General features: G+C 34.0%; 2 long non-coding RNA genes across 2 annotated transcripts in view; one reads left to right on the top strand and one right to left on the bottom strand.

Moving 5' to 3' along the window:
* Positions 1-14,002, top strand: part of LOC109025644 (uncharacterized) — a 38,927-nt gene extending 24,925 nt beyond the window's left edge. Inside the window, exon 6 of the long non-coding RNA XR_002004556.4 lies at positions 13,698-14,002. This is a non-coding gene — a long non-coding RNA (uncharacterized lncRNA). The remainder of the gene's footprint in view (positions 1-13,697) is intronic.
* The window catches only part of LOC109025645 (uncharacterized), a 548,608-nt gene that overhangs the window by 371,736 nt on the left and 153,164 nt on the right, over positions 1-23,708 (bottom strand). The gene's annotated exons all lie outside the window — the stretch shown is intronic.

Below are 23,708 nucleotides of genomic sequence, written 5' to 3'. Positions count from 1 at the left end.
GCATTATCTCTTAGAGTTCTTGTAAAAGAATAATGCAATTATATATATTCATATAGAAACTTGCGATTATACTCTATCACTAAATTACTCAACAGTTATCACTTCAATGCTTAGAACATCAAAGAAACTTTGAAATGAAGATAATACTTATGAGATCAAGTTCACAAAGTAGTTGTGACATTTATAAGAGGGATAATTAAACACACTTTATGAATTGGGGATGAGATCTAGACTGGGCCAAATTCTGCATCCTTTGCAGAGTTGAAAATTGATCATTTATGTCTAATGAGAAAATGATGAGATTCTTTCACTTACTAGGGAGAAATCCTAAGGGAAGTTGCTGCTAGACAGAACAAATTTGTCCACATACACTTTCCCATTGGAACAGTGGCTTCTAGCTTTCATCACAGTAAAATATTTTTACTCAGTTTTCAATTACTGGTCAGCTTCAGTTTCTTGTTGTGATAGATTGTAAAAGGGAAGTAGCTACGTTTTAAAAATTCATTTTTTAAAGCCATGGGAGACTGAAGTATAAGAGAGCATCCCCAAAATAGGAAAGAGGCATTTCTCCTGAACTCATCAATCAACAGCCTTTAATTGTGGCATCTCCTTAGCTGCAGGGCCAAAAATGTGTAAGTGGTATGCAGCAAACATAGTAATACTCACCAAACAAGTACCTGTACCCAGAGGAAGAGATAGTGGGGCCCACCAGCAATGGTCTTTCTGGCAGAAACAGTAGTAAAACAGAAATGGCAGTAGTTTGAAACAAAGATGGTGATACCCAGGGGTACTCATGACCCATAACAGATAAGGCAGAGGTGTGCTTTGAAAGTAGAAATGTGTGGGGCCACAATACATGGCTGTCCTCTACATCTGGTGCTGAGGAATAGAAAGGAAGGACAAGTGTCACTTGATAAGCAGGAAACAAGTTATATTTTTGAATTTATTTGACATTCTACACCTGGCAATATGTTTAATTCACATAGCAATTTCTGTATCAATAGGTGAGAGTAAACACCAGGGTGATATATTCACTTCTCTCAAAGTGACCTTGTAAGCTAAAGAAAAGAATTGGGTATTATTATATATTTCTGGAAAAAAATTGGCTCTTGATACCACCTAAATTGATTACTTTTTAGTATTTCCTCAGTAGCACTTATGTATCTAGTCAGTACTATATTATTTTTACCTCTGCTAACCTGCACTTTGAAATTGGTTCCACCAATTCACTTTATAAATATATATTAAGTTCAAGGAATGTGGCCCAGTATTGTAGTGGAGACATAAAAATGAATAAGATAGCTCTTGCTCTCAGAGAGTTTGCAGTTAGGCAAAAATACAAAATAAAAATAAAGATCATATAGTTAGCAATATATGTAGTAGTCTCTGATATGATACAGAAGAAATTTACTTTCATAATTAGAATATTATACCCAATAAGTTCCACTAATTTATTTATTCCATAAATATTAAATAATCTACTATATATTGAATGCTAGGTACTTAGTATATGGCAGTGAAGCATACAGACAAAACCCCTTGCTGTTATGTAGCTTATAGTCTAGTGAGAAGACAAAGAAAATAAATAAATAAATGAATAAAGAAAGGAACAATTGAATGAACGAACGAATGAATGAATGAATGGCAAAGAGAAAATGTGCTATGAAGTAGACTTAAGCTATAATTATACATGTGATTTCTGGGCTTGGGGAGGTTAGTTTCAATTTCATTTCAATAACACGATTAGTTAAAGCATCTTTGAGTAACTGACTAAGAACCTGAAAGTGATGAGCCATACATGCACTTGGAGAAGACAAATAGCGATAGGATAGTGTTTAAATGAAAAATCTTGAGGCAGGAACATCCCTTTCCAATGGAAAGAATGGGATACAATCCAGTTTAGCTGAAGCAGAAAATCTAAAGGAGACTAACAAATGGATGACTCAAGAAAGGTGTCAGGAGCCTGGAACATGTAGAACTTTGTAAGCTATCGTGAAGACTTTAGTATTTTTCACTGAGAGAGATAGGAAGCCATTGGAGAGTTTGAGTAGATGAGTGACCAGATTTGACTTACAGCTTAAGAGAATTATTCTGGCTGCTGTGTCCAAAATAGACACCAGGGGAGCAAGTGCAGAAGAAAAGACACTAGGTAGGCAGTTGCTCCAGATAAGACATGATCATGGCTTGATGCACAGTGGGATAAAGACACACACTCAGATGCTTGAAATGCTTTGCAGATATAGCTTACAGTACTAACTGATGTATTGGTTATGAGATTTGAGAAAAAGAAAGTAAATGCAGTCCCCAGGATACCTGCCTTGAGTAGAAAGAGATTGGTGTATCCACTTACACATGTGGGAAAGACTGTGGAAAGAGAAAATTTAGAGATAAAATTGGTACATTTTTCTATGTGTGAATCTTGAAATGTCAATTACATATTTGTGTGGAATTTAATACACAAACATTTACAGCTCAGTGGAGAGGTCTGTAATGAAGAGGTCAAAAGTATTAGAAACCCTAATACTGGATGATGATATAGAAAGAGAGGTATAAATAGAGAGAATAAATTAGGAAGAGAAACAGTAACAAAGAGAGAAATAAGAGAAGAAAACAAGGCATGACAGCATTTGGAGACAGAGAAAGTGAGCTAAAATAGTGAAGTACACTAAATGAAGTAATCAATGAGGTAGAAAAACTAGAATTTTCTTTCTTTCTTTCTTTTTTTTTTTTTTGAGACGGAGTCTCACTCTGTCGCCCAGGCTGGAGTGCAGCGGTGCTACCTCTGCTCACTGTAAGTTCCACCTCCGGGGTTCAAGCCATTCTCCTGCCTCAGTCTCCCAAGTAGCTGGGACTACAGGCACCCGCCACCACGCCCGGCTATTTTTTTTTTTTTTTTTTTTTGTATTTTTAGTAGATACGGGGTTTCACTGCCTTAGCCAGGATGGTATCCATCTCCTGACCTCGTGATTCGCCCGCCTCGGCCTCCCAAAGTGCTGGGATTACAGGCATGAGCCACCATCCCCCAGCTTAGAATTTTCTTTTTTAAGTGAAGCCAAGTGAAGAAAGTATTCCAATGAGAAGATAGGGAATCCATAAATTCCCATTAATAAATTGAATAACTGGAAAAATCCATAGATTATGAGTGCGTAGTCATGAACTATTACATGTATCAGACAATCTATAATGTGTTGCATACAGAGTATGCAAAGTGGTAGGAATTTGTACCCTACAATATAGCTAGATGAATACCATATTTTTTGTCATAAATTATCTACAATAATAATTTTATCTTTCTTCTTTAATGGAAATATAATATTTTAACGTTTTACAGGTCACAATACGTTCATTTAAATACATTTAAATTATAATTTTTAAATGAACAACTATAATAAATATCACAAAATGTTTTAATAAACATTCATCATCCAACTTTTTTTCTGTAGAGTTCTACTACACACAAATATAATGAGTGATGGTGAGATCTATTCCCTATGGAGAAATAGCTATGCACCAAATTTTAGTCATATTCTGTTACTGAACACTCAAATGTGTATAGGTAAATGAAGAAAATCTACATTTTCTTGGCTTTATTAAGCCATCTTTGCTGCACATATTTAACTTAAACTTGCAAGAAACAGAAATAGCATCTTTTTCTTAAGGTTATAATGACAGTCTACATCTGCTAGAAAGTACAATACAGACAAGGAATTGTCAGAAATATATTTATGCAACGACATCAATGTGAATGTAGTTATAATACTTATTGCTGAAAATAAAATACAATAAAGTATACAAAGAACACATAAATCTTAAGTAATTTGGTATTTACAAGTTATTTTATAAGATTAAAAATTTGAATGGTAAAATATTTTGTAAATTAAACAAAAACCAAATAAAATGTAAAAATGTATTTGTCCAAAGGATTATATGTATATTTCTATTAATTGTGCAAATTATCTCTATAGATTTCCTTAGAAACTTTTGAGAAAAAAATATAACCTTACAAGTCATAGAACATACTATGATAAACTCACAAGATGATGTATTAAACAGTACTCAAATAATCCTAAGAAGTAAAATTGGTTATATTTCTTAAGTTTCTGAAATTATTCCTGAGAGATTTTATAAACAAAAATGTAAAAATCCGTCATCATGAAAAAACTCCAGTGGCATAAATAACATTTCATGATTAAATTAAATAGATTGAAAAAGGATGTAGAAAATTTTTTCCATCATGATGTTGCTGTTTGGTGGATAAAATTTTTTATTGTAATTCATAAGTAAAACAATCTTAGGAAATAGATATATTTCCTGTCTCATCCAGAAACACATGCTTTTCATATTCACATTTCAAACTAACTGAAGAGTGTATTTTACAAAGGTTCATAAAGAGAGCTAGCAGGAAAATCGACTTGTCCTTAGTCATACCAACTGTTGCCAATCTTAAGTAATTCCAGGAGAGGTTTCATCTCACACAGGCAACAGCTGCAGGACTCTGATGAGCCTCCAGAGTGGCCTTGTGTGCCCAACATTTTTGTTTTCTACTTAAAAATCAGCTGACCAGGATGTGCCTGAGTACACGCAGTTCTAACCAAATGCCTAATGCTATTTTATGATGCCTTGAATTTTATTACCGAGCATCCTTTGAAATACGACCCATGCCATTTTTCTTTAATATCTAATTCTAAAAGCAAAGGAAGATAGCTTAATTTCCTTGTATGTTTCATCAGTAAGGCAAAGAATCATGTTGGAAGCATAAAGCAATGCACTCCTAGGTAACAAGGTATCACTTAGCAAATTATCATGAAAAGAAATGCCAAATTGGCGTAAGGTAAAACAAAACCAGCAAGAGAAAGTTAAATTAAAAAATCATGGTCAATTCATTTTTTATTAGAAAAGACACAATGTCATTATACAATTCTATTTTCATACTTAATCTTTGTGGAAAACATAATTAGAATAAACAATGATGAGAGAGAACAGATTCATAATCTTAACATCTATGGTTAGCATCTTGATCACAATCTTTTCTGATACACTCACAAATTAGGATTTGTGAGTCAGTCCTCACAAATCAAACATGGTGCTTATAAATTCACTTTTTCACATTAGCGTTCTATCCTCACCTAAATTTTTCTTCTTTTATTTTTTTAACTTTTACTTTAGATGTAGAGGTACATGTACAGGATAGTTACATAGGTAAACTGTGTGTCATGGGGGTTTGCGGTACAGGTTAGTCGCTCACGTAATCAGCATAGTACCTAATAGGTATTTTTAAAAAATTCTATCCCTCCTGCCACCCTTCACCCTCAAGTAGACCATGGTGCTATTTGTTCCCTTCTTTGTGTCAGGAGATCGAGACCATCCTGGCTAACACGGTGAAATAAAAAATGATCAGGGCGTGGTGGCGCGCGCCTGTAGTCCCAGCTACTCGGGAGGCTGAAGCAGGAGAATGGCGTGAACCCAGGAGGCGGAGCTTGCAGTGAGCCGAGATCGCGCCACTGCACTCCAGCCTGGGTGACAGAGCGAGACTCCGTCTCAAAACAAAAACAAAAACAAAAACAAAAAAAAACCCAAAAAACAAAAGTAAAACACTGTTTGATATAGACAGTGATTCATCATGTGATCCACAGAGAAGCCCTGTGAGGGATTCCATGTGCAACTGAATCAAGGCCAGGCCAGGGAGGTGGACACAGAAACCTAAGATCATTTTAGTATCATTCTAACAATGTTCCTTTTCAGATCCAGGAAGCTTTTTATTTTACCATGGGCTTACAAATAATTGTAGCAAATAAGCATGACCATGATTCTGTTGTTTAAAAAATCAGAGCTGTTTATGTAGCTGATTTTTTTTTAATGGGACACAGTGTTATAAAATTTCAGTACTTTTATCAGCAACTCCTCAGCCATTGAGTATTTCTTAATGAACTAACCATTAGGAATACAAAAATGTTTTCTTCTTACTTTAAGGGTTGCATTCTTCAACTAGGCAGGCATAATCATGTTTGGGCACATTGATCATGCTTTTTTGTAGTGAAGCTTGTGTCAATCAAAGACCTGAATTTTATAGCAAGCAATGATAATCTCTCTTTTAAAGCATGTTTTCTGAAAATCTGAAGGAAGAGGAGGGAGAGAATAAGGAGGAAGGAGAGGGAGAGAAAGAGAGAGAGAGGGTAAATTAAAATAAAACAAGTTATGTTAGCAATATTAGCCACTATGCGATAACCTTTAGGTCTTGCTTTCTCTAAACCAAACAATTAAAAACAATTAAAACCATCATACATATTTCTCTCTAAATATATGCTATATTTAGAGAGAAATATAAATACTATATTTAGAGAGAAATATAAATATAGTATAGAACATAACATTTAAATTCTGGCTAAAACATAATTTACTTCTGGAAAGTCTACAGCAGCCTATTAAAATGGAGAGTGAAGTTTTATGGGTACCCACTCCTTTGCTAATCCTGTATTTCACCATACATTGATTATGAGGGTCAAAATAGTGAGTTATTTCTTCAGGTTGCATGTGGCTTTTCTGGATCTTTTTGTTTCACATTACGCTTCCTCTACTTTATTTATTTTCCACTCTTGGCATTAGGCATTCCCTAGATACTCATTATGCCACTAAGAAAAATGAATATAATTGAGAAATCAAGTTAGAATCTGCAGCTGCTTCCTTCCCATCTATCAACTCTACCCTCTACTTCTGTACATGGCCAAAGAGCTTAATTTGTCATGATTCTCAAGTTCTCCAGCAACTCAATGAACCTTACATAATATACTAATCTAACTAAATACATTTGACATCTCTGTCTTTTTAGTAACACGTCCGATTATAAAGTTACATAGTAACATAAACTCATGATAACAGTAGAAACAGAACTCATTTCTGCTCTCAATATATTTTTAAAAAATTACTCAAATGCCAAGCTTCTGAATGACAATTCATAGTATAAATGAGTAGTTACATGATTTTTTTTTGTGAAATTAATCACATTTTTCCTAAATAGTGTTGACAGATAAAATGCAGAGTGCCTAGGTAAATTTGAACTTCAGATAAAACAGTGAAGAATTGTTTTCATATAAGAATATCCCAATTATTGTATGGAACATAAGTATCAAACATATTTCTTATCTATCTGATATTCAAATTTTACTGGGTGTCCAATGTATGTTTATGTTCTGGAATCCTTTAATAGGGGTTAGCTAAAATCAGTGTGTTTTCTCTACTTTGGAGAGATGAAATTAGTTCTCTCTCTCCTCCCAGGTGTTGTTTCTGGACCATTTTCCTCATCTCCAAAATCAAATAAATAAGAGAGAGAAAAAAATCACTTTAAATACGTTCCCTTTAGGCACACCTATTTTCTTCCCTCCTAATAAAATATAATCTTCTGACCTCTAACAATCATTTTAGATTCAAAACATTATATTCTTACAACATTTCATTCTTCAATTTGGTTGCTTGCCTTACAACCTCAGTTTTCTGATTAGTTCAAGGAAATTTATTATTTGCAGAGTGGTTTAGAGTGATGCCTTTCAAAACGAGGGTTTTGAAACTGGGGTTGTATTATTTTTAGTTTACAATGGCAATGTTTCAAGCAACTATATTCTTGTAGGATTTTCAAGAGAGTATGTCATCAAACTTTTGGATATTGCCCATCTGATAGGTGAAAATACCTCATAGTATTTTTGTTAGCATTACATTAAATTTATGAATAAACAAACACACACATTTTCTTTATCTATCTTTCCTTTGATGGACCCTTAGGTTGACTGGACAAGAGTGGACATCCTTGTCTTGTTTCTGATCTTGGAGAAAAAGCTTTCAACTTTGCATCATTGTGTGTAATGTTATCTATGGATTTGTCATATATGGCCTTTACTGGGTTGAGGTATATTCCTTTTATTCCTAATTTGTTGAGTTTTACAATAAAAAGATATGAAGTTTCTAAAATGCTTTGCCTGCATCCACTGAGATAATCCTATTATTTTTCCCTTCATTCTCTAAATGTGATATATCACATTAATTTATTTGCATATGTCAAATCTTCCTTGCAACAAGGGGATAAATCCTAGTTGATCATGCTGTTTGATCTTTCTAATGTGCTATTGAATTCAGATTTATAAAAATTTGTTGAGAATGTTTGCATCAATGTTAACAGAGATGTTGGCCTGTAGTTTTCTTTTCTTGTAGTGGTCTTGTTTGGCTTTTGTGAGAGAGTAATGGCGATCTTCTAAAATAAATTTAGTAGTTTTTCCTCCTCTTCAGGTTTTTCAAGTGTTTGAGAATAGGTATTAGTTGTTACTTAAATGTTTAGTAGAATTCAGCATTGAAGCCATCAGGTTCTGAGGGTTTTTTTGGTTGTTGTTGTGAAGTTTCTGATTACTGATTTAATACTCTCACTTGTTATTGAACTGTTTAGATTTTCTATTTCTTCATTGTTCAGTCCTGGCAGGGTGCATATTTCTTGAAATTTATTCGTTGCTTCTGGGTTATCCTATTTGCCCACATATAATCCTCATCAGTAGTCTCTTAAATTATTTGCATTTCTTTTACATGAGTTGGAATGTCTCTTCTTTGATTAATAATTTTATTTATTCAAGGCCTCCCTCTTTTTGTCTTGGCGGGTCAAGCTAAAATTTGTCAATTTTATTTATCTTTTCAAAAAACCAACTGAGTTTTGTTGATTATTTATATTTTTTCTACTTCCTATTTTATTTGTATTTTCCCTGATATTTGTTATTTCTTTTATTCTGCTAACTTTTGACTTAATTTTTTAAGTTGCTTCTTGGAGGTTTAAAGTTAGATTGTTTATTTGAGATCTTTCATTTTTCTTAGTGTAAGAATTTATCATTCTAAAGTTCCTTCTTAGAATTGCTTTTGCTGCATTTGGTATCTTGTGCTTCCATTTTCATTTCTATCAATAATTTTTAAAATTTTGCTTTGATTTCCTCTATAACCCACTGGTTGTCCAATAATATGTTGTTTATTTTTCACATATTTATACATTTTTAAATTTTTCACCTGTTACTGAATCTAGTTTCATTGCACTGTCGTTGACTGAGATATTTGATATGATTTTGATATTCTTAACTTTATTGGGACTTGTTCTGTTGCCTAACATATGATGTATCATGGAGGTTGTTACATATGTGCTTAAGAAGAATGTGTCTTCTGCTGCTGTTGTCCCCAGGTTTTCTGTGGTAGGCCTGAAGCTGGGTTTATGATGAAATCAGATACTCAATTCACTCTCCTTTATTTACGCAAAGGATATCTCTCTCCATACTGTGCTTTCCAGGCTTGTGAGAGGAATGATGCAGATAATCTGAAACTGTCCTTTCTAACATTTTTAATACATCAATTTTAATTTCCATGTTAATCTTAGGTACTGTAACATCTTATCTGCATCCTTTAGTTCTGTGAAAGTATTTTTGTGGATGGATAATTGTTCAAACTGACGTTTCTGTGAGGAGATAATTGCTGAAAAGTTTTAATACATCATTTTGCTGAGGTCACTCTCCTGCCAATTTTGTTTTAGATATTGTCTATTAGTATCAGTTTTTTATTCTATTTACTCAATTATCTTTAGATACAATTTAAAAATCCAACAAAATTATTTACATTTTCCCACAGTTATAACATTTTTGTGTCCATTTACTTTCATAAATTTTGTTTTTTATAAGGTATCATAATTTTATGCCTGATGAAGTGCCTTTAACAATACTTATATGTCTTCTGTCAGTAAATACCCACTTCTTGTTTATCTGAAAATGAATTATTTGCCTTTATGTTTAAAAGTTATTTCACTGGGAAAGTAATTCTAGGTTAACACTTCTTTTTTTTTCCCTTGTGCTTTAGAGATTATCCATGATTTACTTCTCCGACTTGCATAGTTTCTGAAGAAAAGTCTGCTCTCATTTTAATCCTAGTTAGATAATATGTGATATTTCTTTTTTCTCTAGCTGCCTTCAAGGTTTTCTTTTTATCTTCAGTCTTCAGAAATTAGACTATAATACACTAGGTTATTATTATCATTTTATCCTACTTGTGTTTCTCTGAGCTTCAGGTACACCTAGGTTTTTCACTTTTGTGAAACCTGGAAAACTCTAATTCTTTCAAATTGATTATGTACCTCTCTCTCTCTCTCTCACTGTCTTTGCACTGCTTTCAGTATTTCAATTACATGTATGTATCATACAGACCATTTATGTTATTAAATATTGTACAGAGCATTTATATTCTTACACAGGTGCTGGATACTTTGTTCTTTTTTCACTTATGTTTCAATTTGGAGAATTTATATTTGTTTATCTTCACGTCAACTGATATACTAGTCTTCTTCATCAGTTCTGGTAATAATCCCATCAAAGGAATTCACCTTTGATAATTGTGTTTTTCATTCCTGCCATTTCAGTTTTACTCTGTTTTATAGTTCTGAAATTCCTAGTCTCTTCCAAATATGTTGTCTTATTTTTCAAGATTATTTAACACATTTTTCATAGCTATTTTTGTTTTCATTCTGATAGAACATGTGGTCCATCTCCATGTCTCTTTTTGTTCTATTATATCTGTTAATAATAGGTTGTAGTTCTTTTGCATTTTTGTGAATAGCCTTATTTCCATTTTAATTCTAAACATTGTGTGCAAAAGAACAGATACTGGAAATAATATTTCTGTTTGACATGTGTTTTCTTCTGTCTGAATATCAGTGTCGGGAGTGGAATCTTGTAAATCTGTAGCTGATCTGGAATTGGTTTATATTGTATAGTCAGTAATCACTATCTGTAGTAGTTATGTTCTAAAATGTTTCCAGACACCGAATCTTTGCTTCTAGGAAAAATATAGATCTAGGTTCCTGAGAGCTTCTGGTTACAACATTTTTATTAACCAATCAATATATGACTTTGTTTCATTTGTTTTCCTGTGTAAAGACAACTTATTTAATATAACAAAGAGAATCTAACATAGGCATTTTCTCTGTAAGGCACATCCTAGCCTTCTTCTGCTTCCAAACACTAAACACACTTTAGCACAATACTTAGCGGCCAAAATTAAAATAAGAATAAAAAAAATGTATTATTAAGTAATCCTTGGAAAGGATGCATTTACAATATAAGGTCTGAAACAAGAAAGTAGAATATTTCCCTGTTTGACCTCATCTGGGAAGGCGTGCATCAAGAAACTCAAATTTTTCACTCCTCTGTGCATTCACAAATAACTATAAAAGTGCTACAAGCATGGACTTTGAAATGACAAATAATTTTTAGCAGGCAGGTGAATTTGCAAATAATCCACAAATAGTGAGGTTTGACTATGTTTGTGTGGTGACTTTCAATGTACCATATGCTTCAAGGTCATGAATGTGCAAATAAAGAAGCCACAGATAGTGAGGATTGACTATGTTAGTGTGATGGCTTTCAATGTACCATATGCTTCAAAGTCATTGTGTTCAGAGTAGTAACTTCAAAAAAAAATGGGGTTAGGTTGCTTGCTTGTGCTTGATATGAGGCCTAGAGGGCTTGAAGAGTTTTTCTCAGTATTCCACTTCATCCCCCAGATGCAGCGGACTATGCACACCTGCATCACAAAAGAAATCTCTCTTCCCCATTGGTGCTTGTTACTTAATTCAATGTTCATAGTGAGCTCATAGGAGTTCCTCAGTTCTCTTTTCTTTAGACTCAGTCTTAGGTAGGCACTGTGTAACCATGACTTGGAAACAACACTTACATAACACTCCTGCCTATTTCCCAGGGGCAAACAAAAAATGCTTACTATTCATTATAGGCTGTAAATCAAGGCTATAAAACATTTTCCATAAATAATCAGATAGCAAGTAGTTTAAGCTTTTAGTCACATACACTAATTAAAAAATACTTTATAAAATGTAAAAAAGCATTCTCAGCTCACGGACCTGACAAAAATAGACTGAGGCATGGAATGAGCTCCAGACTCTAGCCAGCCCACGGGCACTTAGCACAGGTTGTTAGTACTTAGCACAGGTTATTTTCCTGTGCTTCCCACCTGTGGCAGGTTAACTCTGCCTTGAATCAGCAGGGATTTTGGGACATGAGCAAGCATGTTTCTGCTACACAAGCAGCAGGGTCTTGTAATCCAGTGTCAATAAAATGTTCTGAGGGAGTGAGTACATTTTCTACCCTTCCTTAAAAGCAGCACACAATTAATTGGTATCATGTAGAGGACAAGGGCACAGGCAGGTTTTATGCCTGTAAATCAGTGGTTGTCAATCTTCACCTTACATACAAGCAGATTACGGATGTATGTTTTCAAAGTATACTGCCTCTACCCTCACACATTGGAAAGTCCTGAATATCTGTACCATGAAGGGAGCCTTAGATCTCTTTCCTTGCATCCGTGTTTTCCAGGAGGATGCTACAAAAGCCTATGGAAATTCCTGGCAGGTAGATGCATGCTGTCCTGTGTCTGGGACACATAGAAATTCTAAATTGCAATGTTAGACTTTGCCCAGCTTTTGAAAAGTTTTTTTAAACAGTTCTGTTATTTTTTCTTACCCACTTTTAAGGCTTCCATTTGTTTTCTCCCATGCTTTACCCAAGCTAAAAATAAATAATATGACTTGTCTCTCCTTAGAGTAACTTGTTACTCATTGGAATTCAGTTTATAAGATTGCCTTGGGATCACAGCTTTCTGGTGGACTGAAATTGTTATGTATATTTTTTTTCATCTTTCACATTTTTTCTTACTGTTAGAATAGCCTTCCCTTGTGGCCTTCTCTATTCAGAGTGGAAGCAGATCTTTCAAAGATATTTAATTAATATTTTTATATGTATTTTGATTTACATATTTTATATGTATTTTGATTTACTTTGTTGATCCCATATTTTGCTTTATCTATTTTACTTTGAGAATGAACTAAATTGCACGGAACCTCATTTGAGTACCCTTAGTAATAAGACCAAGAACATCACCTTCTCAGTCAAGGAACTTCCACCGTTGTATATTCACATAGACGTTATTGGCTTTTTTTCTACAAACATATTGAACATTATGAAGGTATGACTTCTGGAATGCTAACTGTGTTGGATTCAGCAACATTCTCTCCAGAATAAGCACACTTCTTTTGTCACACCAAGAATTAAAGAGGTTGTGGACACTATTCTAGTTCTGTGCCCGTAAGAATAACAATCAAACCTATTTTATATCTTCACTATATTTTACAAGAGGGATGTATCCATGAACTCTCACCATGATTGTCTTTAAACCAGGGACTTATGACTTTATTCATCATCCAAATATCCCTTTTTGTTCCATTTATTCTGTTTTTCTTCTTTCTTTTAAAAATTCATTTATGTAAATCTATTTTTCACGTTTTATTTTTTATTATATTTATGGTTTATTTTATTTAAAATTCATTTTTCACTTCTTATTTTTCTTTCTGTACCAATTTTCTGTAATCTGTCTTCTTGGCCCACCCCAGGATTAAAAGGAGTAGTTAATCTAATAGAGTTATGTGAACACATTTGGCATGTGCAACCCAGCATTAGAGTGTTGGAAGTTTATCAGAATTCACGATGAGTTGAGTCTTCAGTTCTTTAGTGATACCAGAAACATAGGAGTTAAGCTAGCCTAATAAAGGGGTGAAACATAATCGAACTAAGTTAGCCCATAACTAAAGCTTGCATTTCAGTGACTATTTCTTCTCTTTCTTTCAGTTGGCTTAGAATTACAATCAGGAGAAAGGAATGTTCTTTTGCTAATGAATGAGGAGAAATTGGCAATGTTCCAGTCCCAAGTCTAGGCCTTGGGAGGCTTGCATTTTGCCAAATTATGATCCCCTTCTCAGCTGCTGCTCTTTCAGCATGGACGCTATCACAAACACATGGAAAATGGCCTTCTCTAGTTAATCCCAGCCAAACCAAACCCAGGTGCAAACTAGAGCCACACAGCCAAACCCACCCTACACCAACCATTCCCAGCTGAACTGTATCCATGAGAATAAATTACTGTGGTTATTCAGCCACGTGGTGGCATGTAGCATTTTTGTAGTAATAACTAGCTGATACAAGGGATGTTATTTAATTGCCCTTTTAAATCCAATATATGAAGCATAGGCGAGAAATCATGAAATATAGATAAAGGCTGTTATTAGGCATCAAATGCTGAAATCAGGTCATAGAGCATCAGCTTTAGCATAGAAAGATAGAAAGAACGTATTGAGATTTTTTCTTTTTAATATTAGAATAAATGCAAAATAATGCACAAAATATAAGTATATAACTCAAAGAATTAGCATCATCTAAAGAAATTACTAGTGTCCACAAACCCATTCTCTCCCAAAACTTCATGAAGGGGAGGAACTGGGAGTTGTGATATTTTAGTGATTAAAATGTCTTCAGGTTCAGATTTGAACACCTGCAGATTTAAATAGAAAGGTAATAGTAAGCTAAGAAATGAAGTACTATCTTTGTAAGCAACATTCCTAAAATGACATTCATCTTAATGTTTTTAATTCCCTGTCATAAAATAGGAAAAGAGAGTGCCAATTAAGGGCTATTTGCTAGGTTCACTATCCTGTGCCCTGTATGGTGACAGACTGTCTTTCTATATTTAAAAAACTAAGCAAACTGTTATAAGAATCCACAGATTTTAATAGTATTGGTATAGATCAAGTGAATAACACATTTAGATTAATAAACATAACACACAATGGAGAAGAACACAACCTGAAATTTTGTTTCAAAGAGTCAAGATGCAAATGTTGATAAAATAAATTAAATTTCAACTTATGTGACATTTTTCAAAATCAAGCAACAATAAAGCATTTAAATGTCAGCACAATTTTTGTACTCAGTTAAACCTTTTTCAAACTAAATCATATTTCTTTACTTCCATTTTAAATATGAGTTAATTAATATGTTCTTAGTGGAATTCAGAGTAAAATAAATTTGGGAACTCACACAATGAATGTGTAGATAAGTAACTTGGAAAAAAAAATCAATAAAATTCTTTGTTACAATGTTACCACAATAAATTTATAGCAGCTGGTTAAACAATACACACCCTCCTCCATACTTCTAAGTTTTGCTCCAGGATCTTTTTTATAGACTGTATTATTTCATGGCAGAATTGTAAAGAGTCAGTTAAAATAATTTTTCTGAACATTCAGTGCACCTTCAAGAAAAGTTCTATTTTGAAGATTTCTCCAAATAATAACTTACTTAAATATCTCAGAAATAGTTTTTCTTTAGGGCACATGTAGGTTTTCACCATGGGTAATTCTAAAATAGAATGTTTTTACCCAGAAAGGGAGCTTCCCACAGGGAATGTTAACCTTTTAAAGATATAATCAAGATCAAACTTTATATAGGAGAATCATGAGCTTTGACATCTATTTTAAATTATTTCCTTTTCCATCTATCCTACTTCCTCAAAAATTATTTTTGTTTTAGTGCTAGTTTACCTTATTGATCATAGGTTTTTTATGTTTTCAAATATTAAAATACATACTATTATTTTATGGCCATGGAATGTATTAGCAGACCACATAATAAAACCTGCCACTGTTCATAAGAAGCAATTCTGAAAAGATGTCACTTGCTACACTTTACAGGGTCCTCTCTAAATAGACAAAAAGAGAAAAAGATACTAAACTTTCACCTCCTGCAAAACTTGTGTTTTTTCTGACCTGCCAGTTTAGTAATTCTATTATTAACTGTGTGTTCTGATGTGTAAAGAAGAATCAAATTCATGGTTCATCTCTAGCAGTTGTACAACCATATATATATCATTTCTGTTTTCTAAAATCACAATTGATTATTATTATTTACTTGTATTAATGTTCTAATTTTATATTTAGTCTCACTCAAATTGTTATAAATATTTTGTTCATATATATTAAAATCACATATAACTATTTTCTCATGTGAAACTTGCATGATCAATAGAGGGTAAAGAACAAAAACAGTAGAAAAATGAATAATCCCATTACCTAAAGCAAGAATATACCAAGTACTGTAGCTAAATTATATGTGTTTCTAAATCTAGCTCTAGTCCCCTGGATGGGCCTATAAATGCATACATAATTATATACATTGTATATGTTGCTTGCAAATTCTATGTTCTATGAATTGGCTGTAGATACATATATAATTATATATAGTATATATATTCAAAAATATATGGAAAAAATTGCTTTTGCAAATGATATAATACTGTATTTATTTAAAATATCTTTTACTTTATTTTTAAAAAATGAGCATTTGAAATAAATGCTTTATGGCAAGCCTACAAATCACTTAATTTACTATAGAAGTAAATTAATTTACATAAACATTTCTCAATTGCTTGATAGAACTTATACAAGAATTTTTTCTGTACATAGATAATTGAACACATGTTTTATAACTTTCTAGATGTAGAATTTCTGAGTCAAAATATGTACAAAATTCTAAAGCATGTGATGTGCCCTGGGAATAAAGAAAAGTGAGCATGCAGCAAAGATTCTTAGTTTGAAGATGGATAAATCAAAGATGATGCTGAGATTTCTGGCTTATGCAATTTAATTATCAATATGATTGTCAGTGAATTAAATAATATATAGTACTCTAATCTCTTTATCATTGAACAACTTATACCATAATTTAGTTTGAATATGTGTTCCCTCCAAATCTCATGTTGAACTGTAATCTCCAATGCTGGAGATGGGGCGTGGTGCGAGGTGTTTGGATCATGGATCAGGATCACTGAGTCACGATCCTTCGTGACTCAGTGCTGGCTTCATGACAGTGAGTTCTCATGAGAGCTGGTTGTTTAAAAGTGTGTGCACCTCCTCACCCACTCTCTCTCTCCTCTGCCTCTGCCACATGATGTGCCTGCTCCAACTTCACCTTCCACCATGAGTAAATACTCCCTGAGACTTACCCCAAAGCTGAGCAGATGCTGGTGCCATTCTCGCATAATCTACAGAACTGTGAGCCAATGCAATCACTTTTCTTTACCCAGTCTCAGGTATTTCTTTATAGCAAATGCAAGAGAAGCCCAATACACTCCCTTATTATTCAATCTGACACAAATACAGAGAAATTTAATTATACTTAAAATATTATTAAATTATCTGTAAAATGACCTGTAAATAGATGAAGCAGTACATATTTTTCTATACAAACTCAGAGTAGATCTATAAAAAGACATATTAACAAATGAAAATATGTGCAACCTCATTAATTTTTAAAAGAATTAATAAAAAATTACTATAGTGTTTTCAGGTATCCAAAGGACAAATGTAGTATTCTTCATAAATGGAGTAAAACAAGGATCTGGGTCAACAAGTCATTTCAAACTCTTTGTTGTCATGGAAATGAATGAGGGCTCTTTGGGGAGGATTAAGACAATAACTTTAACAGTGCACATTTTCTTTGACAAAACAATAATAAGTCTAGTGATACGTCCGAAACACAGATTACATGTAACTATAAAGTTATGAACCAATAAGAAAAATGCGTGTTCGTTTTTTGTATTTTCCTATTTTCTGTACCAATTTGTCATTATCCTCATGCCCTAAATCAAGCTACTTCACACTAACCAAGAAAAGTTGTATGATTTTATTGAGTAATTCATGGAGCCACTAATGAGGATAACTTGAGAAAGAGTTTAAGAATATTTCAATACACTGCTTTATTCCACATTTTCCCCATATGAGAGAGAAAGGAATTACCACTTTTCTCAAGCCAAGTGATGGGCCTTCAATAAACTTCCGAAATTGCTTGACGTGCTTAACCTGCGGTTTAAAAAATATTCAGCATTCAGTGTCTCACTCTCACCTGAAAAGAAAGATGCTGGCATTGCAGCTGCCCCTGCCTATGGGATGGCACAAGCACAGAGGTATACTGAGGCTGTAGTTGCAGAAGTATGCAAGTTTCCCATGGAACAGATGTTGACTCCATAATAACTACTTCTGGAATTCTGAGACGCCATTTACAAAGGGCTGTGCTGCCGGAACTCAAACGGGAAGGAAGATTTTTCAGTTGCCATTTGAAGATTGCATTGCCCATGGCAAATATACTGTAGAAGAAAGATCCTCAGCAACTTGAGGTGAAGGACTAATTAAGGAACTCAAACATGCTAATAGGAGGGAAAGAATAAATAATGGATTCTGTCACAGCCAGAAGCCAACAGCATTAGATTAAAATCTTACCAGCCGAAATTCTTGCAAGTTATTTCTACCTGTCAAATGAGATATTTCTGACGCTTTCTCTTTCCTCCATTACTTGATACTCCAGACCTACAAGGGCCCCAAACCGCAGTTACGGAATGGAAAAATAAGAACAAGAAAGAACAGACAAGCTTATCTTATTATCTACTTCACTGCAGATTTCACAGTCGGGGCAGGCCCAAATTGGAGAGGATAAACAAATGAAAACTCATTACTTTGATATGACATTTATTAGGCTGTCTTACCATAAATGATTGAAAAACATTTTATTACTTGAGCCTGACTGAGAAACTGAAGGACTTGCACAAGCGTTTACATAGCATGGAGAAGATATGAGCTCACAGAGCACACTTAAAGGCACAGTCCTGAAAACAGACGAAAATAAGTTTACCTAGTAAACTGTATTAAAATTTTACAAAGATTTTCATTGCAGCCTTGTTAATATTAATAAAACTTAGATTAAAACCTTGTTTCAACTAGAAAACTGGTTAAAGAAAGTATAAACAGCTTTAAAATGCAATACTATAAATCTTTCAAAAAAAGATGATAGGTTTCACTTGTAATAATAGGTATGATTCAAAGGACAGTGTTAAATGCAGGAAGCTACAGACATAACTTAAGAGCACGGTAGACCCTTAAACAATGTGGAGGTTAGAGGTGCCAACACCCCTCACAGTTGAAAATCCACATATATCTTTTAACTCCACAAAAATAAACTATGAATAGCCTACTCTCGAACCTTACCAATAACACAAACAGTTGATTAGCACATACTTTGTATATGTATTATATACTGTATTGTTACTATAAAGAGACAAGGTTATTAAGAAAATTATAAGGAAGTGAAAATATACTTACAGTACTGAACTGTATGTATCGATACTGTAAGTATATGTCATCTGTTTACAAAATAAACCTCTTCCAGAAAAGGCAGGCAACTGCAGCTGCAGACCTCAGTCCTCTGTATGTATCAAGCAATTCAGTTTTCTCCTGTAATATCATGATTTTTCTCTGCTTCCTGGGAGCACTTCCAGCATCACTAGTGGCACTTCGTATGGGATCCATGATGCTACTCAAAGTTTACAAGAGTTTGCAACATTGAACTAAACACAAGGAAAGATACTGAAGAACTGCAAGATCATTTACTGCAATATGCAATTTACTGAAGACACAACTGGTCACACAATGCTTAGCATAGCATGCCATTGTAAATAGATTCTCACATTTGAGATCCCCACAATAGCAACAGGAAGTGGCTGTAAAATTATTACAGCAGTGCAGTTTGTACTAGAGTTAATTTATGCAGTTAGAATTTAATATTGCTTATTTACATTTATTTCTCTACTGCATTTACTTCGTTACTGCAAATGGCACCAACAAACACTGCAAGTGTTTGTGTCCATGTTTTGATACATTTTAACTTCTTATAAATTTGTGTATCTTATGGTAATAAATGATAAAATAGACTAATATCTACATATATTTTTTGATTTATGGCATACCTCTTTCTTTTTTTTAATATTCTAGGCTACATGGTTTATTTGCAAGTTTTTTGAAACTGTAACAAATTTCTGATAAATTTTCCAGTATATTTATTGAAAAAAACATCTGCACATAAGTGGATATAGGCAGTTCAAATCCTTGTTGTTTGTGAGTCAACTGTATAGTTAATTACATGTTCTTCATTCCATAATTTGTTTTTGTTTTTTTAAACTAGGTGTTTTTGAAACTCCATATACAAACTAATTTCCTCGGATGTTAGCTTATTTTCTTCTTCATCAGGTGAATTTATTTCATGTTGCATTAATAAAAGACTCCTACAACTTAGTTGCTTTTAACAACAATGTTTTATTTTTTTGTTCCTCTTACATATCCTTATGGGTGACCTTAAGTTCTTCTCTTCATTCAATGATCAAGGTTGAAGAAGCAAATCTACCCTGGAGAAAGATAGCCTCATGACGAGTAACAGCCATGGTGGAAAAGAGATAACAAGAACTTCAGAACTGCCAGGCATATGTCATTCTTGCTCAAGTTTAATTGTCCAGAAGTCACAAGGCCAACCCTGATGTTCCCAGGGCAATGAAATACAATTCTCTCATGGGGAGGTGAAGAAAATAACTAGGACCAACTCTGTCAAATGATTAAGAATATTTTTAAATTTTATTAAGTGCCATAAAACAATGTCTAATTTTAGGGAAGCATTTTTTGTTGCAACACAGCAAAACCTGATTTTTAACTGAAAATATCTGCAAATATACAGTAGAGTTGAGAGAATTTAACTATGAAAATCCACATACCTAATATCTAGACTCTACCACCAAGATTTTACTTTAAAGCTTGATTTTGGGGTGGGAGTGGTTATTCCTTGAGGTCTAGAAATTCCTTTCTCATATATTGGGAATAACAGAGCAAGTATTATGCTCATTTTATACAAAAGGAAGTTGAGTTTTGGAGGCATTTTCTGGCTCTACTTACTAGTTTAATGCCTTACTAGGTCAGGTTTTCCGAACTTGGCTGTACATGATTTTGTTTAAGAAACTTTAAATATGTTGATGCTTGAATTCTACCTGAAGAGTTTTTAAAATTTATCACTACTAGTGATTTTAGATTCCACATATAAGTGAGATCATGCAATATTTGTCTTTCTGTATATGGATAATTTCACTTAGTATAATGTCCGCTAGCATTATCCATGTTGTCACAAATGGCAGTTTTCTTTTTTAAAGGGTGAATAATATTTCACTGTATGTATGCATGTAATATACAATTGTAGCATATAATTCCACTGAATGTGCGCATTTCTGTGTTTGTGTGTATATATATGTGTGTGTGTATGTGTATATATATTATACATACACACACACATATATTTTCTGTATCCGTTCATCTGTCAGTGGACACTGAAGTTGTTTTAATATCTCAGCCGTTGCAGATAATGTGACAATAAATATGGGAGCGCAGATATTCCCTTTGAATATCTACCTAGAAGTGGCATTGCTGGATCATACGGTAGTCCTATTTTAAATTATTTTCTGTTTTCCATAATGGCTGTACCAACTTACATTTCCACTAACTATGTACAAAGGTTTCCTTTTCTCCACATCCTCACCAACACTTGTTTATCTTTTGTCTTCTTGATGACAGCCATTCTAACATGTGTGAGGTGATATCTCATTTTCAACTTACATTTCCCTAATTATTAATGATCTTGAACATTTTTAATATCCTTATTGGCCATTTTCATGTCTTTTTTTAAGAAATGTCTCTTTAGGTCCTTTACCTATTTTTTAATTGGGTTATTTGGTCTTTTGTTACTGAATTGTATGCATTTCATATATATTTTGGATGTCAACCCATTATCATATATACAGTTTCCAACTGTTTATATATGCACTACCAATCTTTCATTTCTCTCCTGAAGGAGAAGCCCCAGTATAGGAGGTTTCCTCCTGGATGCATGTGCTATGCCACTTAGAAGATGGGCAAAGATAGATGCACAAAAGATTGAATTTTCCTTTTGCTGGGATCTTTCCTTGGCTTTAATTTGGCCGGGCCACTGTAGCTCTCAGCTGGTCTCTCAGAGGTATTTTAGTCTGGATATTGCTGTTAACTTGATGTCTTCTGGGGGGAGATAAGGTCTGGAGCTTCCTAGTTTTCCATCTTGCTTATGTCACCTCTGAAAACTTTGGGAGATATATGTCATCCTCAGAAACCATACACTGAAGTTGATGATATAATGTGCCACCCAGCTCCTCTTTTTAGAACTCAGTCATTCATTCCTCCAGTCTTCAGGAGTCTTGGCAACTGATAGGTCAGAGTGGAGTCTCTTCCTGAGAATTGCCTTTGCCCTTAAAGAACTGCTTTGCCCAAGTTTACGGATTCATCAGCAGCAGCCCACCTCCAGTGACTAGTCTACATAGTGCTTCTAAGATTCCTTGATGCCTCATTGGGCAATGATTCTGAAGGGTTTTGCCAGTTTCAGAGCTCCTGATGGAACCAGCTGAAGGTGATTAGTTCTTTTTTTTTTTTTCTAAGTTCTGCTTCCCTTGCTCTCTCACAGATGTTATTCCTGACAACACTGCTCAATACCCTTCTAGTCTGCAAATTCCTTTTTCAGTTTTTCCTAGGGAATCTGAATGAAGACATTCAGTTACATTTCTGTCTCTACTGAAAAATCTCTATCTTGTTTTCTGTGAATCTGAAAACTCCACTGAATCATTATATTCTGCATGTGTGTGTATATATGTTTGTATGTTTACATGTGTGTACATGGTGGATATTGCCCTTCCTACTCTACACAGGAATGCCTTTTATCTCTGATCTAAGGATGTTGTTGCAAGAGGATGTTGCCACATTATTTATACTCTTACTCTTTCTTAATGTACTCACTCTCACTAAGGTATGAAAGAAGACCTTCAAAATACCCTTAATCACATCAATTTTTGTACTTTTTTCCTGCTAATTTCTAGTTGCTCAAATGGGATTATTTTTTCTCACTTATGAAATCTATTAAAGTCTTAATAATGCAAATCACTGATGCTTTGATAAACATTACATATGGTTGAAAGTATAAAGTTGAATAGATTAAGCAAAGTTTGAGATAAATTATATACCATTCTATCATACATTTGACAGAAACTCTATGTTTTATCATGTCTTATCAAAGAGGAAACAAATGGAAGGATGCATAAATGTCATCCCTTTTTATACTTTTTCAGATTATATGATATTTGAATAGTTTTTATGTTTCTCTAAGAAGAAGCCTTTAAATAATGGATATATAACTTATTGATATGGTTTGGCTCTTTGTCCCCACACAAATCTCACCTCAAACTGTAATCTCTTGAACTGTGTCCAGGTGTCCAGGGAGGGACCTGGTGGAAGGTGATTGGACCATGGAGGCACTTTCCCCCATGGTGTTCTCATGACAGTGAGTGAGTTGTCATGAGATCTGGTTGTTTGATAAGTGTCCAGTGCTTCCCCCCTTTTTCTCCCCCTTTTTCCTGCTGCCTTGTGAAGAAGGTACTTGCTTCTCCTTCACCTCCCACCATGATTGTGAGTTTTCTGTGGCCTCCCCAGCCATGCAGAACTGTGAGTCAATTCAACCTCTTTTCTTTATAATTTACCCATTATAGCAGTGTGAAAATGGACTAATACAGGAAATTGGTACCTGTAGAGTGGCGTACTGCTATAAAGATAACCTGAAAATGTGGAAGCGACTTTGGAACTGGTTAATGGGCAGAGACTGGAATGGTTTAGAGGGTTCATAAGAAGACAGGAAGATGTAGGAAAGTTTGGAACTTCCTAGAGACTTGTTGAATGGTTTTGACCAAAATGATAATAGTGATATGGACAATGGAGTCCAGGCTGAGGTGGTCTCAAATGGAGATGAGAAACTTACTGGGAACTGTAGCAAAGGTTACTCTTGCTATTGTTTAGCAAAGAGACTGGTGGCATTTTGCCCCTGACTTAGAGATCTGTGAACTTTGAACTCGAGAGAAATGATTTAGGA

The sequence above is a fragment of the Gorilla gorilla genome, chromosome 12 (genome assembly GCF_029281585.2).
Source record: "Gorilla gorilla gorilla isolate KB3781 chromosome 12, NHGRI_mGorGor1-v2.1_pri, whole genome shotgun sequence".
In the NCBI taxonomy this organism is placed as follows: domain Eukaryota; kingdom Metazoa; phylum Chordata; class Mammalia; order Primates; family Hominidae; genus Gorilla; species Gorilla gorilla.
The sequence above is the reverse complement of the archived record's forward strand: the minus strand, read 5'-3'. Positions and strand labels throughout refer to the sequence as shown.